The sequence below is a fragment of the Aegilops tauschii genome, chromosome 3, assembly GCF_002575655.3.
Source record: "Aegilops tauschii subsp. strangulata cultivar AL8/78 chromosome 3, Aet v6.0, whole genome shotgun sequence".
Taxonomy (NCBI): Eukaryota; Viridiplantae; Streptophyta; class Magnoliopsida; order Poales; family Poaceae; genus Aegilops; species Aegilops tauschii.
In genome coordinates this window covers 510144485-510148785 of record NC_053037.3, presented here as the reverse complement: position 1 = coordinate 510148785, position 4301 = coordinate 510144485, and positions in this window count along the sequence as shown.

Here is a 4301-nt window from a genome sequence, read left to right as displayed (position 1 = left end):
GTTATCCATGATGTGTAAGATTCCAGTCTCAATAACAATTTTTGACAGCCATTGAACCGGCTTCATTGAATCAATTAACTCCTCTAAAGAAATGTAGAAAGCACCAAACCTGATTATCTCAGGGCTGAATTTTTTTGAAAGCAATAAAAAGACAAGTTAGCTCGAAGGGTCACAGCAGCAAAAAAATGTGCATGAAATTGAAAACAGAACAATGTGCAACTAAAAGCCCTGTTCTGTGCAACATGCTATGCTTTCTGTGCAACTAAGTGGCTGGTCATGTGCAACTGAAAAAGATATGTATGTAGGCTGTGGGGAGTTAGTTTACTTGGTAGCTTCATCATTTGCTCCTTCGTGATGCCTGACCCAATACAAGAGGGCAGCGTAAATCTTGTTCACTGCCTCATTGGAGCTGAAAGTCTTCTTCTTGTTGTAGTCAATGAATGGAGACCTTTGAGATGCTGCGGGCCTTATTACCCTCCTCTGTCTTCGTGCAATAGGTGGTCCCGAAGAACTGCTCGTGCCAACTTCTGGTTCTGCGCATATCGGGGTGTGGCAATTCTCTGGTGATCCAACATCTAGCTCTTGAGCTATTGCCTTGCCAGCATCAGCAGCAGCGCATCCTTCATTCACAGCTGCTGGGTCCAACTCACACTCATCAATACAAATCACATCGGCTTCGGCTGTTTCTGCTGCTGGAGCAGGTGCTGGAGCATCACCATCTATGCCAAGGTCAAAAGATGGTGCATCGCAGAACCCGTCACCATGATAAGACTTTGATCTTCGTATGGGTTCAAGGACCAGGGCATCTCCTTGCGGCACAAACACGGGTGCATCGTTCACTGACTTGGTTCGCAATAGTGTTGTAGTTGGCGGCCTTGGAGGCTTGCACCTACTTATAATGTTGAACACCTCCTCTTGTGTTAATGGTTGCTGAAAGTCAGCTCTTGGTGATGCAGGCTTGCTTGGCTGCTGTGTGCTAGCTCTTGGGGACGGCACTTTGGTAGTAGGATCACCTCCTTTTGTGTTTGGCATTGATGCATCTCTATGAGTAGGCACCTTGGGGCTTGCAGTTGCAGTGGTGCCTTCCTGAGCAGCTGTGGTGGTTTTGACTGTGACCACGCTCCTAACTGACACATCAGTTGGCACACTGGTATCTGTAGTTGGCATCTTTCCTGTCTGAGTTGGCAGCAACCTAGCAGAACTTGGCACTCCTGCATCAATGGCTGTGGCACGCAGTTCTCTCTCGTCTATGAACCCCAAACCTTTTGTGGCCTATTCCCCCTTTGTGCCCCTGGCAAACTTGACAATCTTTTGCTGCTTAGGTGGTTTTGGTGGGACTGTTGAAAGGGGAGTCTTCCCCTTGATCTGTTGAACGCCTGTGATGGTGGTTGGCTCTCTGCTCACTACAGTTGGCATATCAGTTTGAAGCACAACTTCCTTGACCATATTTACTTTAGCATCTGCACTCACCATCTTCTCCTTGGTTTGAGGCAACTGCAGATTCTTCTTCATTGAAACTGCTTTACACTTCTGGACCACGTGAGGGTTTGCCATGGATGCTGCCTTGCTCTTGCTGGAGCTTAGGTCTGGAAGCTGCTTCAAATATTCCTTGTATTTTTCCTTTGAATGAACCCAGTCAAGACCCATTCCTGCTTCCTCCATGTCAATTTGATTCTTTTCAGCATCACTTGATAAGAACAGGCTCTTGTCAATGGCAAAGTTGATCTTCTCACACATATCTTGGTCGCTAAAATCTGGCACAGGAAAGGTGGTTGGCAAAGCTGGATTCAAGTTGCAGAGCTTGAACATATCAATGATGCCCTGAGACTCTGCTTCGTCATTTTTCTTTGACTTCGGCAAATCCTTGTCTTTCCAGCAAGTTTTGTCAATCAACATCTGTAGTGTGCTCCTGCTACTCAATGAATTGCTGCTGCTGGCAGGGGTGGCAGAAGTGCTAGTCCTCCTGGATGTGTTGCCGCCTGTACCACCAGAACCAGGGGCGTTGTCATCATCATCATCATCGCTGCTGTCGCTGCCTCCATTGGATCCCCCTTTATCATCACCATAACCATCCTCGTCTTCTTCATCGCCGTCTTCTTCCCTCTCACTGCCATCAACTGCTGCGCCTTTGTCTTCTCCCCTCTCACTACCATCAACTGCTGCACCTTTGTCCCCGTCCCCCTCTTTGGCCTCACCTTCTTCTTCCTCCTCCTCTGCCTCACTATCTTCTTCCTTGCCCTCCTCCTCTCCTTTGTCCTCTTCTTCTTTGTCCTCCTCCTCCTCTCCTCCTCCTCTTCCTCCTCCTCCTCCTCTGCATCTTCTTCATTGTCATCCTCCTCCTTGTACTCCTCCTCTGATTCATCCGCATCTGTGTCCTCGTCATCGTCAACGTCTATCGCTGCTTCCATTTCCTCATCTTCTTCTGACTCATCCTCAACAAACTCTTCTTCTTCTTGTATAGTTGACCCCCGTCTCTTTCTTTTTGGAGCACGGCGTGACGCCCCGGTTCGCATTGATGGCTGCTGTACGTAAGGATCAATATCCGGTTCCTCGTCATCGATCTTGACAACTGCTTCAATGAAGGTGCCAACCTATTCAGTTACAGCCTTGCACAGGTCATTGACCACTTTTGCAATCTTTGCCTTTTTCTGCATCAACACAAAAAACAGATTCAGTACTGATTCAGTTAGAAAAAAATAAAAAGTAAAATGTCTGTAACTGACCATGATGTGATAAGCAAAAACCGACTAATACACACTTTCTGGCCAACTAAAAACATGATTCTAGCCAACTACACATGCACTGTGGCACACACTAAAAACATGCATTCTGCCAAGTTGATGTCAATGGTTGCAAACGGACACTTTGACTGTCCAAAAGAACATGTGCAACTACAGAAGCTTATATGTGCAACTCAACATAAATCACAGCCAACTGAATCATGTATTCTCGCAACTACAAAAGTTATACATGTCCAACTGAACATACATCCCAGCCAAAAGAAAATGTTGGTAAGTGGTACAAATTTCTGTATGCAAAACACTAACCTGCGGATTGTAGGTTATTGGTAACTTGGATGCCACGAATGCTTCAGCTTGCAAAATTCCACCAAACAGTGGTGTCTGCTCCGTGCCTCTATACTCCTCTTTAAGCTGATGTAAAAAAAGAGAAAAAGAAAAGAACAAGGTTATCAAAACAGATTTGTGTGTTGAACGAAACCAAACATTATAACCTGTGCAACTACAACAAGATACTGGGGTAGACAATTCGACTATACATATATGCAACTGAACAAAGGCACAAAAACTGTGCAACCCACATGGCACCTAAAAAAAGTTTCTACCAACTGATGCCACACATCTGTGCAACAAGATTAGTAAAATTGTGCAACTTAAAAAAGATGGTGTGCCAATTTAAAATGAACATGTGTGCAGATGCCAAACTTAAAAGCTACAAGCTGTGCAACTACATGCATTGTTGTGCCAACTGATGACAGGTTTTTATGCAATTTCCAAAAAAGTGACCAGAACATCAAAAGAACATAAAAAGAAGACACTGTTGGAAAAAAACAAAGAGAACTCACTTGTAATTTGCCGAACACACCAGGAGAGATAGTATCCTTCTTGATCACCTTGGCAATTAGAGTACTATCCCATGCATTCGATCGTATCGCGCAGTTGCTTACTGGGATGTCATGTACGAGCGCATCAAGGTATAGTATCTGCACCAGACCCAACAAAAGAAAAGCCAAGTTCAGTTATTGTTATGAGTATTTCAGCAAACTATAACTGCACAGAAGAACAAGAACAGATGGAAGTGGTCGTTTTCACTAACCATCAAGTGATACAAGCAGCAGCAGACAGTTTGCTTCTCCTGGTCCATGTTCCGGAAAGCTTCGTTAATGTGTTCTGCTACAAAGAGGCAGATGTTTGTGTTCTTGAGCATTTGATGATCTAGCACAAGTCTGTAACACTTGGGCTGAGCTTCAAGGCCGTGGTTAGTGCTAGAAAAGTGTTGAAGGCAACCACAAGCCAGCCCATAAAGAATGTGTCATCCGTTCTTCCAGCCATATCTTGAATCATCTTGAGCCATGTAGTGATCTGGGGATGAGAATTTCCAGTTATGTTGAAAGCCTGTCTGAATCTCCTAGTGGCATCCTTGTCAACTAAATATCTGACTTTTTGACCCCTGTTTGGGAGATCAAATACCCTCTGAACACTGTTAGCATCGACACGGATCCTTCCCCTTCCTGGGAAAACCATTTCAGAGGTCTGTGGCTGGTAGGACTACACCAGGAACTT